General features: G+C 36.1%; 1 protein-coding gene and 1 pseudogene across 5 annotated transcripts in view; one reads left to right on the plus strand and one right to left on the minus strand.

Moving 5' to 3' along the window:
- The window catches only part of PXDNL (peroxidasin like), a 586539-nt gene that overhangs the window by 118902 nt on the left and 447426 nt on the right, over positions 1-20211 (plus strand). The window lies entirely within an intron of this gene.
- LOC141499681 (PACRG-like protein pseudogene) lies at positions 7000-7824 on the minus strand (annotated as a pseudogene).

A 20211-nucleotide genomic window follows, 5' to 3' on the forward strand; every position in this document is an offset into this window, starting at 1 on the left:
GGGTATTTCTTGGCAAAGATACTGGAATGATTTGCCATTTCCTTCTCCAGCTCACTTTATAGATGAGGAAACTGAGGCAAATAGAGTTAAGTGTCTTGTCCAGGGTCACACAACCAGTAAATGTTTGAGGCAGAATTTGAGGTTAGGTCTGCCTGACCTGCACTCTTATCCACAGAGCCACCTAGCTAGCCACCTAGCTTAGTTAAGAAACTATACTTATACTAAGCACTATGTGGTTAATGGACAGAATAGTAGACGTGGAGGCAGGAAACCTAAGACCCAATATTTGTCATCTACTTTACTATGGGCACTTTACCTGTGGGAAAGAATATTAGACCTTTGTTCAATTATGGTTTTGAGATATTTAATACAATAACAAGAGCTAGCATTTATATAGTGCTTTAAGTTTTGCAAAATTCTTTATATTTGCTCTCTCATATTATATAGAATAATATAATTTTTAAATCACCTTATATTTTCCACATTACTATAAAAGTCATGTTGTAAAAGTATACATAATCTCCCCTTCCTCCAAAGAAAGAGAAACCTCAAGAAAAACAAATGAGAGGGAAGAAAAAGAATCTAGTGACAAATCTTAAAACAATTCTGTCAAAAGCACAATGAACAAAAGAACAAAACTACACTTTACAGAAACAGCTTAAATCGGATTCATGTGTGTGTGTGTGTGTGTGTGTGTGTGTGTGTAAGATGTTGTGGAAGGCAGTTTCAATAAGAATGAATAATATGTTATTGCCTTACTGTATTTGTTGATTTGATTTTTTAATTACAAAATTGCACTAAATATATTGACAGCAGTGTTATATATGATGTGCATCATCTGGGAAACTATGGTGGACAGACTTTAATTAGAAGAGATTTTAGTTTTGATTTCTACATTTAAGGACATAAAGATATTGAAGAGGGTTCTGAGAGGAAACATCCAGTTGTTACTTACAGTCGCTTAATTCACTATATAATTTTGAAGAATGGTGACTTAAAAATAAGTCTTTTGTTGTCCCTCCCCCCCCAGTTTATAATAAAAATTTGTGTTTATGTGGTTAAATTTGAGAAAGTTCTTTAATACATTATTTTATTCGATTCTCTCAGTAACCCATTTAGCTAGGTGCTATTATCATTTTATGACTGAAGAAACTGAACCAGGAAATGCCTCATGGAGAAAATAGCTGTTGAACTGAGTCTTGAAAGAAATCAGAAATTCCAAGTGGCAGAGGTAAAGGGAGTGTATTTCAGGCATGAGAGGACAGCCAATGAAAAAAATATATAGATGGGAGATAATGCATCTTCTTTAAGAAGCAGTGTATAGGCCATTTTTGTCTGGGTCATAGAGTCGAGAGGGGATTAATATGTGATATGCTTGGATGAAGCCAGATTGTAAGGAGTTTTAAAGGCTAGATCAAATAGTTCATATTAAATCATTGAAATAATAGGGAATCACTGATTTATTAAGAGGGGGGAGTGGTGGCATGGTAATATAAGACAGACATCAAATTTTCCTACAATTTATTCAATTTGTCAATAAATTTGGTTCACAATCTGAAAATCAAAGTCTGTGTTTTTGGAACCAAAGAAACCTTGTTATCTTTCTGTAACTAAGGAAAAAATAAAAAGCGTGGATTAGACTACTAAGAACCAATCTAGATTGAAAATGTTGTTAACCCAGTAGTGGTTATATAATCTCCATGTAAAGAAATCCCTTTGAAGACAAAAGCACGTTTCCTATTCAAATGTATAGAAAGAAGTGTAATTTTGTAACTGTGAAAGAGAAAGCAATGTTACAGAAATGAGTTTTAAAAAATAAATTGTTCCCTAACAGTATTGGATAATTTTGAGTTATTTATGCATTACCTTTACTAGACTGCTTTTTTTAAATTAAATTTGATAGAATTAGGTAAACCTATGTTTATGAAGCTTATGATTGATTGATGTTTGTCCTTCCTTCTTGAAGAAGACCATGACATCAGGGTGATGATACCATGACATGCAAATAAGTTGGATTTAAATGAGTAAGGTCAATAGTCACATTCCCTTATGAGGACTAATGCAAAAGTGACACTGCCTAGACTTAGAGGAATTTTGATTTAGACGCCAAGACATGTTCTTATTGTCCACATTCTTTGCATTATATTGAATGACTCTTTTCTTTCAAAATGGAATAGGATACATTTAGAAAATAAATTTGCCATCTAAAAAAGATAAATGAATTAAATTTTACAAGTTAGCACTTTGTAAATTAACTTTTCTAGGACTATAAATTATTTCTCATAAAAGTTCATTCATCTTACACAGTACCATTTACAATTTGAGTGAACATTTTACAACCTGTGTTTCAATAGAATGGAGGCCACTGGTAGTAATTGACTTTTTTAGTGTCTTCTTAGTTTATACTTAATGCATTTTCTGCATTAATCACTTTAACCTCTAACTAGATTTCCCATTATCATGTCATGAAGTTCAGCACCTAAACTGAAAGCAGAGAGATGAGAATGGTCAATCTCTTTCATCTAACTTAACCAACATTGCCATTTCCTTTGAAATCTTTGTTGGCATTTATTAGAAGACATTTATTACAAGTCTGGGATGAACTGGAGGAATTGAGCAGTTCCCAAACCAAATGTTCTTTAGCCTTATCCTGGGGGTATATAACTGTAAGTAGAGAATAGATACTTTATAAAGTTCAAGTAATATCCTGTACAAGATTTTGCAAGATAACCCATTCGTTTTGGAGTGTGTGTGTGTGTGTGTGTGTGTGTGTGTGTGTGTGTGTATGTGTTGTATATTGTTGAACACACACACTTAATTGACAGGAGGAAAAAATAACTGAGCTCATATTTCTATAGTGCTTTGAGGTTTGCCAAGTAATTTGTATATATTTTATTTGCTCCTCACAAAAACCCACTTGGGGAATTTGAGAGATTCAGAAGTCCTATCCAGTCCCAGCAGCACTCATTTTTGAAGGAAGTTAGGAACGGAGGAAATAAGCCTTTAAAATGCCTTTTATGTGCAATTCAGAGGGGTATCATTATAATTCTTATTTCATTTTTCATTGGAGGAAACTCAGGCAAATTGACATTAGTTGACCTGCCCAAGGTCATACATCTAGGAAATGTCTGAAGTCACATTTTTAACTAAGGTCTTCTGGATTCCAAGTCCAGTGCTCTGTTTATTGCACCACCAACTGCTTTTGTTGATAATTGAGTTCATTAGGTGCTGCAGCAGTGTCTCTGATTGCTGAGAGGTAACTGCTTACATGCTGGTGAATGGATTTGAAGAAAATCACAAAACTGAGTTCATTGGGTCCACTACAAATTTTTTATAATATAATCTCAATTTGGTTCTCATTGCAGAAAAGTAATCCTTTATACCTCCCTAATTGATTTGCATCCCACTTAACACAAAAAAATCTTTCATTTCACTTTTTAAAAAAATTTATTTATTTTTAAACATTTTTTATTTTAAAATTTTTAGATTCAGATTTTCTCTTCACCTCCTCAACTCTTGGAAAAGTCAAGCAATATATTAATTATGCATGTGAAATCATGCAAAACATTTCCATATTAGATGTATAAGAAAAAAAGAAAAGCAAGAAAAATAAAGTGAAAAAAATTACACTTAAATTTGCACTGAGTTACTATATCAGGTCTTACTCTGGAAGTAGATGGTGTTTTTTTTTATCATGAGTCTTTTGGAATTGTCTTGGATTGCTGTATTAATCAGGGTAGTCAAATTTTTCACATCACTTGTACTTTGCTATACTGTGCACAGTGATTTTTCTTGTTCTCACTTCTCTTTGCATCAGTTCATATAAATTTTGCCATTTTTTTCAGAAACCACCTGCTTTTGTTATTTCTTTTAACATAATAATACTATACAACTATATGCCAAAACTTGTTCAGTCATTTTTACTTTCTGGTTCTTTGCCATATATTTAGTTCTTTGATCTTTCCTTTTCCTTTGAGATTGGTTCTTGTCCTTTATTATCAGAGAAAATCATCACTATGTTAGAGATGAGGTTAGCAGTGTGTTGACTGTGGCTGATCAGATCAATATAAGCTCGGAATGCTCTAGCATAGATCAGAAACAAATTATTCATGTGAACACTTGGGATGATTACTCTAAACTTATGTATCTCATGTTTCCTTGGAGCTGTTTCTATTCTGCCTTGCTTAGAGATGAAGATATACCATGCTAGGAAGTCCTGTACCAGTTATAATTAAAAAATACCTTTCTACCTTTGATGTCCACTTGAGTCATCTAACTCTCACCTATGGCTATAAGAAACTGTAGCATGCAGGCAGGCAGGCTAAATCTGGCTGAAGGTAATTGAGGGAGTCTCAAACTCATTGGTGATTAGTGGGGGGGTGTCTATCCTGAGCATGTAAAGTCTTCCACTGGAGGAATGGGGGAAAGAGAACCATTTATTCCAAGGACATGAAGCCAGATGAAGCAGGTGCTGTGGAATACTTAGAGCTTGGTTAGATTTAGAAGATGCCAAGGTCATCTGCTATATCTAGAGCCATCATCAGTTGTCTTGACTCTATCTTGCTATGTTGGATCATGATGAATTTGGAAGGGAGAGTGAGGCAGTTGATTTTGTGCAGCTCTGCCTCACTTAAATCCAATTTACACATGCAAAATCTATCACTCATAGTGCTGTGGCAATAGGCAAGTGATGAAGTAGTGGGTGCGGGTATGCTGGGAGCTGTGGTCACAACTCTGAACAAAGACTACCCAGGGTCATAGGGTTGTTTCTCCACTGAAAGTAGCAGTGGGATTTGGCAGCCCTCTGGGTGACTGAGTAGCCCTTTTGAGGATCTGACTGCTTACATCCTGATATGAGGAAGAGGCTAGAAAAGATGCCCTAAAATTGTCTACACAATTGTCTAACACAAAAAAATTCACAAAAACTTCTTCAAAGAAGATTCCACTCACCATCAGTGCATGGAACGTATGCACACTCATAGACAACACAAAATCCAATAGGATTGAAAGAAGAATAACTCTTGTTGTGAGAGAACTCAGCAGGTATGATATCTAAAAAGCAGTGGTGAGTGAAGGCTGGCAAATGAAGGTCAGTTTACTGAAGTGGAGCTAGATGCATTTTTTTTTTCTGGAGTGGTCGCAATGAAATGGAACATCGTGAAGCTGGGGTAGGTTTTGTAATCAAAACGAATCTAGTCAACATTCTTGAATGCCTACAAAAAGAGGCTCATGACAATGAGATTGCCACTTCTAGGAAAATGCCATGCCACCATCATCAGTACCAACGTTCCCACTATGACAAACACTGATGAAGTTAAATAAAAATTTTATGAAATCCGGGACACCCTTATCATAATTGTATCAAAAGAGGACAAACATAATTCTGGCTGAGAATGCTAGAGTAAACTCAGATTACCAGACATGGCAGGGAGTCCTTGGGAGGAATGGAGTTGGAAAAAGCAACAGCAATGGTTACCTTATACTGAAGACTTGTGCATCTCAAGACCTTCTCAACACAAACACTGTCTTCTGTTTACCCAAATGCAATAAACCTTTGTACCCTTGTAGCAAACATTGACATCTATTAGCCTAAGTGATTGTAAGAAGAGATAGAGAAGATGTGAGAGTACTAAGGCAAAGTGTGCTATAGAGTGCTGGACTGATCACAGACTCATCCTCTCTAAGCTAAATATTCATATTCATCCAAAGTGGTGGTCCCAAGGCAAAATGAATACTAGAGGAATTAATGTCAAGAGATTAGAGTGTCTTTCTGAGTGGGAACAGTTTGTTGCTAACTTGGAGGGAAAACAGCTAACACAACTGAGCCACAGTGGAGCAAAAAAAGAGTGGACAACTTTCAGAGGTCTGATGTACAGCATTGCATTTGCTCATCTGGGTCAGAATACTTACAAACACCAAGACTGGTTTGATGAAAATGATGGGGGTATATAGAAGCTACTAAATGAAAAATGAGAACCCCACAGGGTTTACCAGCAGGGTAGTTCATACATTTCTAAGAAGGCAGTATTTAATTCCATCACAAATAAAATCCATGTGAAGTTTAGAGAGATGCAGAACTTTTGGCTCAGTAAGAAGGCAGATGAAATTCAATTTTAGGCAGACAGTAACAAACCAAAATGCTTTTATGATGCCCTGAATACTGTTTATGGGCCAAAGACATATGGCACATCCACATTGATTAACAATAGGGACTTGATCCTAGAGAGATGGGCTGAATACTTCCATAGTGTTCTTAACAGATCATTATCAATCACTGCAGAAGCCATTGACCATTTACCTCAAGTTGAAGTCAATCAGTCTCTAGCTGAAGTGCCAATTGAAGAAGAGGTTTTGAATGCCATTAGGCTCCTTTCAAGTGGCAAAGCAGGTGGTGCTGATTCTATTCCAGCTGTGATCTAAAAGGTGGGGGGGTCCATTGCTCATCCAAAAACTGACTAAAATTTTCCAGGTTACATGGCATGAAGAGGTTTTCTCCCAAGAATTCAAGCATGCCTCCATTTCCTTTACCTATAAAGATAAAGGGAATAGATTGTCCTGTGACAATCACAGGCATATTTCTCTATTTGTCGTTGCTGGTAAGATTCTTGCCAGAGTCCTTCTCAATAGGCTGATCCTTCACCTGAAAATTGGTCACCTTCCTCAGAGCCAGTGTGCTTCAGAAGGGTAGAGGAATAGTCAATTTGGTGTTTGCCGCCTGACAACTCCAGGAAAAATGCCAGGAACAGAACAAAGGTCTGTATACAATATTTGTAGATCTGACCGAGGCCTTTGATACTGTCAGTTGTGGGGGTTATGGAAAATTAAGTCAAAATTTGGTTGCCCAGAGAAGTTCATCAGTATTGTACATCAGTTCCATGATAGCATGCATTTCTGGGTTCTGGATAATGGATGATGCTCTCAAGATTTCCCCATCATCAGTGAAGTAAATAACAAATCAGTAGCTGTGATAAAAAATATGAAACATGTTCAAAAGGGATCCTATGATGTTCACCAAGAAACTTCTGACATCTCTCACAATGTCAAATGGTTTTATCATTCCTTTTAAGAGAAGATGGAACAATAAGTTGGAATTTTAGCTTTGATGATTGTTAGGCTGCCACTTCCACCACATTGTTCTAGCTTTTGTAAAGCACTGGTGATTGGCTCTTTGAATTTCTTATCTATTAGTCTCTTGGAAAGACTTGTAAGCACATGCTTCAGATGATCATTTAGAGAAGGCCCAACAATACCACTCAGCTGTACTAAAGCATTCAATTCCCTTTCAAATACTTCACCATCTGGATGAGTCAGAGCTGCTGTCAAGACAGGAATCAGTCTAGGTAGCAAGGGCACAGTTTTTTCAGTAGCACCTTCAACCAAAAGTAATTCTTTAAACCCTTCTTTTGATACAAATGTATATGGATGTTTAGTCTCTCTTAAACCCTCTGCTAAAGTAATAAGAAGAGGATCAAATGGAAGAGTTTCAGGAAGACAGTCCCACTTTAATTTGTGTTTTACTGAACCATGTACCAACCTGCAAGGAATACCTCCTTTGGAGTAAATAGCAGCAAAAGCAGAAGGGGCATGTGGTTGATCACTAAACAGGTCAATAGTTTTAGGATTAAGTTTATCACTTGGCCGAGGGTGAGGTTTCTTCACAAAATCTGGAGAATTGTTGGAGGATAATGACTTGTTTTGTTGTACTACAGATCTAGGTTTTATTTGGGAACCTGATGAGGTTCTTTGTTCATAGGTCCTTGTCACTCTGTTTCTCATTTGTAAGTTTCCATGACACTCTGATTTCTGCATTCTTCCTTTCTTAGTGGTTGCCCCTGATGTCCTGATCGTGGGCCTCTGCAGCAGCGGCCGTGCTGCTGCAGAGCTTGCTAAGTTCCTTCATACAGGCCAACGCACACAGACGCCCGGCCCGGGGCCGCCGGAGCTGCCACCACTGGAGCCAGTCCAGGAGCTGAACCTATTTTAATAAAAGTGAGATTCAGACATTGCCCCTCTCCAATTTTCCTCTTCACTTTAAAAAAAAGAAAAAGCTTTTCCTCCTGTGCTTCTTTTATGTGAGAAAATTTTTCCTACTCTACCCTTCCCTTCCCATGTCTTGAAATGTATTCATCTTTCTCACACTTTTGTTTGGGAGATCATCCCAACATAATTAAATCGCATCCATGCCCTCTGTCTATTAAAACTGCTTTTAACTGCCCTAATAATGATAAAGGTCTTAAGAGTTACATGTATTATCTTCCCAGGAAGGATTGTAAACAGTTTAGCTTTCTTTAGTTTCCAACAATTACTCTTTCATGTTTACCTTGTTATAGTTCCCTTGAGTCTTATATTTGAACGTCAGATTTTCTATTCAGTTCTGGTCTTTTCATCAGGAATGCTTGAATGTCCTCTATTTCATTAAATATTCATTTTATTCCCTAAAGGATTATACTCAGTTTTGCTGGGTAGGTAATTCTTGGTTGTAAAACTAACTCCTTTGCCTTCTGGTTCATATACCAAGCCTTAATTCCCTTCCTCTTAATTTGGAGACCACAAAATCTTTTTTTTAAATTTTTTTTATTAAAGATATTATTTGAGTTTTACATTTTTCCCCCAATCTCACTTCCCTCCCCCCACCTCCACACAGAAAGCAATCTGTCAGTCTTTACTTTGTTTCCATGTTGTACATTGATCCAAATTGAGTGTGATGAGAGAGAAATCATATCCTTAAGGAAGAGACAAGAAGTCTGAGAGGTAACAAAATCAGACAATAAGATATCTGTTTTTTTGAATACCACCAAATCTTTTGTAATCCTGATTGTGACTTGATGATATTTGAATTGCTTTTTTTCTGACAGCTTAAAGTATTTTCTCTTAGACTAGGGGAATTTGGTTATAACATGCCTGCTTTTTTTCATTTTGGATCTCTTTCAGGTGGTGATTGATGGATTCTTTAAATTTCTATTTTATTCTCTGGATCTAAGATATCAGGGCAGTTTTCCTTGACAGTTTCTTGAAATATGTTGTCAAGGCTCTTTCACTGATTATGGTTTTAAGATAGTCAAATAATTTTTAAATTTCCTCTCCTTGACCTACTTTCTAGGTAGTTTTTCCAATGAGATCTTTCTAATTTTCTTCAATTTTTTTCATTGTTTTGACTTTCTTTATTGTACCTTGATGTCTCATGAAGTTTTTAGCTTCCATTTACCCAATTTTATTTTTGAGGAATTATTTTGTTTGGGGAGATTTTTATTCTTTTTAGTTTTTTGCAAGGCAAATGGGGTTAAGTGGCTTGCCCAAGGCCACACAGCTAGGTAATTATTATGTGTCTGAGGACAGATTTGAACTGAGGTACTCCTGACTACAGGGCCAGTGCTCTATCCATTGTACCACCTAGCTTCCCCCAACTGCACCACCTAGCTGCCCCCACTGCGCCACCTAGCTGCCCCACCAGTTTCTTTCTTAAAGGTTATTATTATTATTGTTATTATTATTATTATTATTATTTAGGTTTTTGCAAGGCAAATGGTGTTAAGTGGCTTGCCCAAGGCCACACAGCTAGGTAATTATTAAATGTCTGAGACCGTATTAGAACCCAGGTACTCCTGACTCCAAGGCCAGTGTTTTATCCACTATGCCACCTAGCCTCCCCTTAAAGGTTATTTTATTTGGCATTTTTTGTCTTTTTTTTTAACCAAGTTGATAATTCATTTTTCATAATTTTCTTGGATTTCTCTCTTTTGATTTTCCAAATTTTACTCTGACTCATTGCTTTCTTTTATTTTTTCCAGGTCTTCTTATTGGACTTGGTTCCAATTAGTATACTTCCTTGAGACTTTGTTTATAACTGTTTCACATTGATGTCTTCTGAGTTTGTCTTGATCTTCCTTGTCACCTTATGAACTTTTTATGGTCAATTTCTTTTTGTTGTTGTTGTTATTATTGTTTGCTCATTTTCCCAGTTAACTTTTTGACTTTGAACTTTATGTTTAATTTGTGCACTACTCACCTGGGGCTGGGGAGGCATTTTCACAAACATCAGACTTTTCAGAGTTAGTTCTGGGGTTGGGGGTTTATAAATTTTTATTGCTTCCAAGTTGGTATGATCCTAGGATCATTGCTCTCCTGGTCTGCACACCATTGTTTACCCAGGAAGGATCCTGATCACCTCCAGACACAAACACTTGGACTTCTTTATGCTTTGGAATTGAAACTGTGAGAGACCACCAGTACTTCTCTCTGTCCTTGAACTGCACATGGGTAAAAGAGTTGCCATACAAAATCAGCTGTCTTCAGTACCAACTGTTGGCAGTACTAACATAGCATTGTAATATTTGTCTGACCATTTTCTCAAGCTCCTTAACCCCTCTATGGAGAGTGTGTTCCTTTAGTTGCTGTTGCTGCTGCTACTCTGAATATGCTCCAGTCTGTTGCTTACCTGGTGTTACAGATCTCTCTTGCTTATCTCCTAAGTTTTTTTGGAGGGTAGAAAAATGTCTCTCCAACCTTTTATTGGCTCTGCCTTTCCAAATTTCATTTGAGACCCTATTTAAATGTTGTTTGGAGGGGAATGTTGAGAGAGTTTATCTGGGATGCTACCTCTAATTTGCCATCTTGACTCCCTCATTTGATCGAATTTTCCTTTTTTTCCCCTTTCCTTGTTTCATATTACCCAGACATCTTTATCCAACTCTCCCCTTGTTTATGACTTGCAGAAAGAGGTAGCCCTCCTTTCTAAAGCTTTTTGGGGAATTTCTTTTAGCCAATTATTTAGTAAGTATCTTTGTTAAAAGATAATTTAACTATTGGCTAATAATCAGTGGGAAACATCAGTAGGGGCTCATAAGCAATAGTACTAGAAATCTCAGCATCTCAAGTTTATTTTTAAAACTCTGAGGGGTGATATAATCAACCACTTTTTTCTGGACCTGAACCAACAATGTTAGAGGTAGTTGGAAAAGTTGGCTCAGAATGGATTCTACATAAAGAAACTTTGAGAATGTGTTGTAGCCAGCAAATACAGGCCTCTTGGGTACCTTCTTGTTGCCTCAATGATGAGACAAAATTGAGAGATTAGAATTGAATAAGAAAAAGTATTGTTGGTCTGTATAAAATAACTGGACTGGAGATTTCTTCTGGTTGCTACTATTGTCTTCCATTTTGGAACTCTCCCACTCCTCAACCCTCCCTCCTCTCTCCTCATTCTCTGCCTTCTCATCTCTATCTCCAGGCATTTCTGCCTTCTTTGAAATCCCAATCAAAATTCCATCATCCACAAAACAAAACAAAATATTTTTCCTGATTTCCCTTGATGCTAGTGCCTTAACTTTGCTGATTAACTCCAGTTTATTTTGTATGTATCTTGTTTATGTTAGTTGACATAATTTTTCTTATTAAATCATGAACTCGAGAATAAGAACTATCTTTTGCTTTTCTTTGTATTCATAGAACATAGTTTGTAACATGATAGTACTTAATAAACAGAAAATAATTCCTTCAACTGTTAATGAAGTACTTTAAATTTGATATCCAACTAAATGTCAAATCTGACTCTCTAATGTGTAATCACAACTACTTCAGCAGCATGATGTTTCTCTTTGAAGAAATGTTCTTTTAAAACTTACTTAGGATTGCCTGTTAGATAAATTTCAATAATTTCAAGGTAAAGAAGAGATCAGATAGCCACCATTGCAGCAATCAATACTTAGGAATATTGTACTAGTCATAATATTTAGATGTTCCACCAGATTTGCAATTTTCTGATTCTGGACATTCTACTACTCTTCATTGGCCTTTTGTCCCCTAATCTTAGTTCCTGGGTTGGGGAATCTTTGGAGTCAGAGTAAAAAGGAGAAGGAGAGGATATCTTTTCTTTTAAATTTAATCTACTACCTGATGCTCCTCTACTGGCTTTGCCTGACTGGTTAAGTCCTTCCAAGTTGAATGAAATATTATTGTATGCCATATTTATAAATTTCTATGTTTGTGAGTATTTCAATAATATTTAAAAGGCAATGATTTTAGTTGTATTTATTTTTATTTGTATATGCCAAATGCAAAGCAATTTTGATCATGGCACTAGAGTATTATAGTTAGAATAAATGATTTTTACATCAATTGAATGATGTAACTTTAATCACAAAAGTTGTTTATTGTTTCATTAACTCTAACACTATGAACAGTATTCTCTTAATGAGTAGCTCAAATATTTTCTTTTTAGATTTTTTGCAAGGCAATGGGGTTAAGTGGCTTGCCCAAGGCCACACAGCTAGGTAATTATTGAGGCCAGATTTGAACTCAGGTACTCCTGACTTCAGGGCTGGTGCTTGATCCATTTGTGCCACCAGCTGCCCCTAAAGATTTTCTTGATTAAATAGATCTTATTAAATATACTTGAGGAATCTGTGAAGTCGAAATTAGAGGTATGCTTATGGTTCATGACACTTATTAGCTTTTAAATGACCAGATATTTTAAATCAATCAATAAAAAAAGCACTTCTGAAAATATTTAAAAAGTAGTTGTGGCTTCTAGAAGGTCAGGCTCATTCATTAGTGATACAGGCTAATGTATTTATCAACCTTTGATTGCATTTGTAATAGACATGTCTCTGGCAATAGTGAAATTCATTTCCATAGTCTGATCTTTTTTGAGCAAATATTGTTTTACATGGAAATCCATGTCCCCTGATCCTCCATATGTAACACAGTCAAACTTTTACTTCGAAAGATATAATCACAAAGAGATCCATCTTGTACTGTGAGACACAAACTCATCCTCTCAGTCTCTGAGGAAGGGAAGGGGTCTAGATTCATAGCTGAGATCACTTCCTAAAGAGCCCAGTCCAAGTTCTAAGTTTAATGTTGGACTTGGGCTTGCCTTGGTCTTGAGTGCCAGGCACCTTGGCTTTTTAGCATGTTCATATCAGCCTGTAATTGGCTTCAAGGAACTCTAGGTCTCTGATCCAAAGGAGGAACTCTTCTGGCATCTGAAATTGAGGACAAAGAGCATAGAAGAGAAACAAATACTTCCCAGGCTCATTTCTAGGAGCCAGTAGGCAAAAGCAAGTCCCTTTCCTCTCAGTTGAGTTAATGACATCCATGCTGGTCATGGCAAATAGGAGTCCCTGAAAAAAGGGATCCTGAAAAAAAAGGGTGAAAGCCAATCAAAGAATGCCACCATAGGAGAGATGCAACAGGCTGCAAATTAGACAAAACTAGGCATGCTCATAGAAGCCAAGGCTATATTTCCATCATGTAGTTAACAACAATTAGTATTTATAGAATCTGTAACACGTTTTTCTCCTTTCTTTTTAAAAAAATTTATTAACAATTTTCTTTAATTTATTTACACATCACTAAAAAAGTCTTGTTGCAAGAGTTAACATAATACCCCTCCACCACAAACATATAAAGCATCATGAGAAATAAAGTGAATGAAAGAAAGAGGAAAAAAATGTGTTTCAGTCTGTGTTCTGATACCATCAGCTCTGTCTCTGGTGGATCACATTCTTTATCATAAGTCCATCGTAGAAGTTACTTCCATATTTTGCCATAGTTGCTATTGCTGATTGTAATTCCCTCCATCCATTCCTCCCCACTACCATCTTTTATATTTTCTTTCTCCTTTTACTCTGTCCCTCTTCAAAACTGTTCTGTGGGGCAACTGAGTGGCACAGTGGACAGAGCACTGGCCCTGAGGCTAAGAGGCCCCAGGACTTCACCCCACCCCGGAGACTTAGCAAGCACCCAGCCCTATGGCCCTGGAAAGGCCATCCAATCCCACCACCTTGCAAAAAATAAAAAAGAAAATGTGTTATATCTGACTATATTCTTCTATGACTTACCCTTTCCTCTATCACCCACATCCCCTCTTCCCTCCCCCATGCCCTTTCTCTCTTTTTTCTTCTAGATTTCTATACCCTATAGAGTATGTATGCTGTTTCCTCTCTGATCCATTTTTTTTAGTTTTTGTAAGGCAATGGGGTTAAGTGGCTTGCCCAAGGCTACATGGCTAGGCAATTATTAAGTGTCTGAGACCAGATTAGAACCCAGGTACTCCTGACTCCAAGGCCAGTGCTCTATTCACTGCACCACCTAGCCACCCCACTCTTGATCCATTTTTGATGAGAATGAAGCCTTCCTCATTCCCTCTCACCTTCCCCCATCTCCATACCATTGCAAAAGCTATTTCTTGATTCTTTTTCATGAAATATGTTAGCTTATTCTACCTCTCCTTTCTCTTACTCCCAGTACATTTCCCTTTTACCCATTGACTTCATTTTTACAATAAATTATACCTTCAAGTTCGACTTTCTCCTGTACCTCATCTATAAAAGCTTCTTCTACCTGCTATATTAAATGAGAAGGTTCATATGAGTATTATCAGTATCATCTTTCAATGCAGGATTATATGTAGTTCATCATCATTAAATCCCTCATAATTTACTCTTCTCCACCCTCTCTATGCTTCACCTGAGCCCTGTACTTGAAGATCAAACTTTTTGTTCAGTTCTGTCATTTCAACAGGAACATTTGAAATTCCCTTGTTTCATTGAAAGTCCAGGATGTTCAGTTTTGCTGGGCAGTTTATTCTCAGCTGCATTCCATGCTCTTTTGCCTTCTGGAATATTATATTCCAAGCCCTACAAGCTCTTATTGTAGTTGCTACTAAGTCTTATGTAGTTTTGATTGTAGCTCCTTGACATTTGAATTGTGTCCTTCTGGCTGCTTGTAATATTTTCTCTTTGCCTTAGGAGTTATGGAACTTGGCTATAATATTCCTGGAAGCTAATTTTTTGAATCTCTTTCTGGAGGAAATTGGTGGATTCTCTCAGTTTATGTTTTGCCCTCTGCTTCTAGGATATCAGGACAATTTTCCTGTAGAAATTCTTTTAAAATGAAGTCAAGGCTCTTGTACTGATCATGACTTTCAGGTAGCCCAATAATTTTTAAATTATCTTTTTTGGATCTGTTTTTTCCAGATCAGTTGTTTTTTCAATGAGATATTTCACATTTTCTTTTACTTTTTCATATTGAATTATTGTGTCTTCATTTCTCACAGTCATCAGCTTCCTTTGGTTTCATTCTACATTTGAAGGATTTGTTTTCCTCAGAGAGCTTTCTTATCTCCTTTTCCATCTGAACAATTCTGCTTTTTAAGGCATTCTTCTCCACATTAACTTTTTGAACTCATTTTATACATTTGATCTAAACTGTTTTTTTTTAGGTTTTTTCAAGGCAAATGAGGTTAAGTGGCTTGCTCAAGGCCACACAGCTAGGTAATTATTAAGTGTCTGAGACTGGATTTGAACCCAGGTACTCCTGACTCCAAGGCCGGTGCTTTATTCACTATGCCACCTAGCCACCCCTAAACTGGTTTTTAATGTGTTATTTCCTTCAGCATTTTTTGGATCTCTTTGACTAAGTGCTGACTTGATTTTCTTGTTTTTCTTGCATCTCTCTCATTTCTCTTCCCAATTTTTCTTCTATCTCCCTTGATTTTCAAAATCATTTTTGATCTCTGTCATAGCCTGTGACCAACTTCTATATTTCTTGGAGTCTTTAGATGTAGAAGCTTGGACTTTTTCCATCTTCAGATTGTATATTTTGGTTCTTCATGGGCCCAATGTAATTGTCTATGGTCAGGTCTCTTTTTTTTTGTATTTACTCATTTCCCCAGCCTGTGCCCTGGTTTTGAGGTGCTTCCTGAGCTTTTGAGTATTATTGGGACCCCCCCCCACCTTGCTCAGACCTCAGTTCCCTCAATGTCTTATGAGAAGCTTTGACTGCTTTCTTGGTCTTTGAATGACCACAAGCACATCCCTTTACCCTGGGGCCTGTGAAGAATGTCCCTGCTTTATGGGGGCTCCAGACTATGACCAGGGTCTGAATATGGTCAAAACCCCAGAATCCTGTTCCAGGGACAGAGGAACACACCTTGGCAGTCCCCTCTATTCCCTTACCTTCTGTGGACTGAGCACTCAAGGAATAGCTGTGGTCTGGCTCCCTGCTGAGTGGCTCCACAGGCCTTCTTCATTTTCCTGGGGTCTGGGCTGCACTGAGGGCCAAAGCCATGCTAAGGAGGGCCATGCTAGTCTGGGCTTCACACTCTGTGCTCACTCTGGCAGACATTACCCTGCTGATCTTCCAAGCTGTGCTTCATGTTCCCTGGGGTGGCAGGTCAGGAAACTGCTTCTGCTGCCAGGAGCCAGGACTCCCAGGGATTCCGGTGCCTTGCAGGCTGTTCCAGGGAGGTTGTGGAATAGAGCCTTCCCATAATTTTCCAGGTTACATTGGGTTGGAAAATTGTCTCACTGAATCTTTCTGTCAGTTATGTCTCTCAAAAATTTAGAGTCATAATTTTAAAGTTTTTGAAATATTTTGGAGAGACCTCCTAAGAGAGGCTGTTCTACTGTTGCCATATTGGCTCTGCCACCCCCCCAAACCTTTTTAAAATCAACTTTTGAGGTATAGTGTTTATGAAAAAAACTATATTGTTTAAATTATTTTTAATCATTAGCTTTTATAAATAGGTTTATAAAACTTGAATTAAAACATTTCTGAAAATAAATTCTGCAATGAAAATAAGTAACAATGTCATAATAGATCATATGTTCTAACTCAGAAATTTTGGGTTATAGATCTTTTCTTAAGACTAGCTTTTGTGAAATATTTTTTGTTTCATTTTAATTTTTTCATTAAACTATTATACAAACATTTATTAAGTCTTTTTTATGCATAGTTCTATACATAGCATTGTGGAGGATACAAAATATTACAAAACAAAACTTTGTTCTGGATTTTAAGGATATTTATAATTAGATGAAAAAAATCATATAAGAAACAACTAGAAAACACAAGTTAAATTGTGTAAAATGGATGAGTTAAAAACAATGTGAGTACTGAGGAATTCAAAGTATGGGAAAGGTAATTGGATCCTAGATGAGGTGAAATAATTGCAAGTTGCCTTCTGACAGAATGAATGCTTAATAAATCCTTGTTGATTGATTGACCTAGAACATGAATTATGAATCCATAATGTTTTACACGTATAGTGTCAGTTTATGTTTTCTTGGGATGTTAAAAGATTATGCCAAATTATTTTATCAAGCCTCCTTGCAGCGAATGATGTTTCAGTGATAGGTTCCCTCTACACCTTTGAGCTTAGTATCATGTGACAAGTTAACATTGTTAGAAAAGGTTGTAATTAGGAGGAGAAAGTTTTTTTGGGGGGAATGGGAAAATGAGAACAAATACTTTTTTTTTACTAAATGTTTATGTGAATTACAAATGTTTTATCAGGAATTTTAAAAGTATGATGAATAAAATATTTTATATGTAATGCTCATATATTGTTTTCTAGCTTTCAATCCCCCCAAATGACATGACTTTCAAAAAACCCAAAAAAATCAATAGACTAAAAAACAGCTATTAAGCATCAATTCTGTGCCAAAAACTGTGCTAAATACTGAGGACATAGTAACAAAAAATGAAATGGTTCTTGCCTTCAAGGAATATACATTAAGATAATTTTTAGAAGGAATAGAACCTTTGCTTTGGGTTGATGAGGTGATGACTACTGAAAACAGTTAAGGCAGGACTTTTTCATCTTCCTTTCTATTTTTTTTCTGCTAATGAGTATTTCTTTTGAACTTGGAAATTACAGAGGAAAAATGGTTATAATAGGGAGTTGGTACAAAATTTAAGAAAGAGGAGAATAAGGGAGCACCTAGATGCTCTTGGTGAACTCAAGTCAGATGACTTGATCTAAATGTCCTCTATCATCTGACACTGAAAATATTGATGGGGTGGTTGATGAGCCATAGTTGACAATTTTTCCAAAACTGGAGAATAGGGGAAGTACTTCAGACCTGCAAAAAAGGCAAATGTTCTGATGATCAAAAAGGAAAGAGAATAGAATCTCAGTCCAATAGGTTTGTGAGCTTGACGTCAATTCCTAGGAAAATTTTATAACAGCTCATTAAAGTGACAGCTAGTGAAAATCCAGAAGGGAAGTGGTGAATAAAAAGAGCCAGCATGGCTTCATCAAAAACAGACTCTACCAAATTCACCTTATTTCCTATTTGACAAGATTACTAAACTTGTATATCAGAGAAATGCTTCATGTGTGATTATTTTAGTACTGCTTTTTAAAAAAATTCTCCCAGTATTTTTATGGAAAGGATAGAAATATGCAGACTAAAAGATATTGATAATGATATGAATAATTATATATATTTGGAAATGGTTGAATATATTATCTTCAACAAGTTAGTAGTTAATGGTTGTGTGAGCTTAACAAGAAGCCTTTAGTGGGCTGATATCTGGTCCTGTGTTAAGATTTTTATCAAGGTCTTATATGCAGGCAAAGATGTCATGTTCATTAAATTTATACATGACCCAAAGGAAAGAGGAATGAATAACATACTGGAAGACAAAGTGAGGCTCCAAAAAGATCTTGACAAGCTAGAACACTGGGAAGAATCTAGTAAGATAAAATTCAATAGGAATCAGTGTCAAGTATTACAGCTAGAGGTAATAAGTTTAAGTTGTAAAAGTGTAAGGTGATCAGAGATATAGTTATACATCAGTTGTTCTAAAAACCTCTATGGGTTTTAGTGAACTGAAAGTAGAATATGCATCAGCAGTATGAAAAAATGTTAATGGAATTTTGGACTAAATTAAGAGAATAACTTCCAGAAAGAGTGTAATGATAGTTGCACCATACTCTTTATCTTTGTCAAATGTCAAATGGAATATTTTGTTAAGTGCTGGTAGCCACAATTTAAGAAGGAAGGGTGTTGATAACCTGGAGATCTAGAAGAGTCCAACCAATATAGCAAAGAACCTTAAATCTAAGTTACTTGAAGATTTTTTGAAGCATTTATTAACTGTGAGATAAAGAAGACTCAAATGATTGACACTTACAGCTCTTTGAAAGGATAAAAGACAGAATATGGAACTGAGAACAGACCCAGGAGCATCACATTTCAATTGCAAAAAAAAAATTATCAGTTTAGACTTGATATCAGGAAAACCTTCCAAAGAATTAGAGCTGCCCAGAAATAGAATGTTCTTTTTTTAAGGTAAATTTATTTATTTGTTTGTTTGTTTTTCCCAACAATATGAAAAGATAGTTTACAACATTCATTTTTTGGTAAGGCTTTGGGTTTCACATTTTTCTTTCTCTTTCCCTTCCCTACCTCTCCTCTTTAGGGTTATACAATGTAAATCTGTTAAACATTTACATATTATTCATGTTGTGAATGAAGAATCAGAACAAAAGGGAAAAATATAAGAGGGGGAAAACATAAAACACAAAACATTTTAAAAATTGAAAATAGTATGCTTTTGTCGTCTTTCAAACTCTATAGTCTTTTTCTGAATGAGGATGGTATTTTTCATCACAAGTCCTTTAGAATCACTTTTGATCTTTGTACTGCTGAGAAGAACAAATTCATTTTAGTTGATCACACAATGTTGCTATGAATGCATACAATATTCTTCTAGTTGAGCTCCCCTCATTCAGCATCAGTTCCTGCAAGTCTTTCCAGACTTTTTCAAGTCTAGTCACTCATGATTTCTTACAGAGAAATAGCCTTTCATCACATTCATAAACCACATTTTGTTCAGCCATTCCCCAACTGATGGGCATCTCCTTAATTCTAAATCTTTCCACTGCAAAAAGAACATTTTTTGTATATGTGTGTTTTTTCCTTTTCTTGTGATTTTTAAATGATTTTATTTATTTATTTTTCCAACTACATGCAATGGTAGTTTTCAACAATCATTTTTAGCAAGGTTTTGAGTTTTACATTTTTCTCCCTCTCTCCCTCCCCTGCCACTCCCCCTGACAGAAAGCAATCTAATATAAGATATAGATGTAAAATCATGTTAAACATAGTTCTATATTAATCTTGTTGTGAAAGAATAAATCTAAACAAAAAAAGTTAGAGAAAAAAAGACAATGCGTAAGATAACTTTTAAAAATTGAAGATAGTTGGTTTATATTTAAACTCCACAACTTCACCTCTGGACATGAATGGTATTATCTATCACAAGTCTTTTAGAATTAATTGTCTTTGATTATTATACTGTTGAAATGTGCAAGTCCATCATATTTGATCATCACCCAATGTTGTTGTTAGTGTGTATAATGTTCTTCTAGTTCTGCTCATTTCACTCTCTATCAGTTCATATAAGTCTTTCCAAGCT

Source organism: Macrotis lagotis, chromosome X, assembly GCF_037893015.1.
Source record: "Macrotis lagotis isolate mMagLag1 chromosome X, bilby.v1.9.chrom.fasta, whole genome shotgun sequence".
Lineage (NCBI taxonomy): Eukaryota > Metazoa > Chordata > Mammalia > Peramelemorphia > Peramelidae > Macrotis > Macrotis lagotis.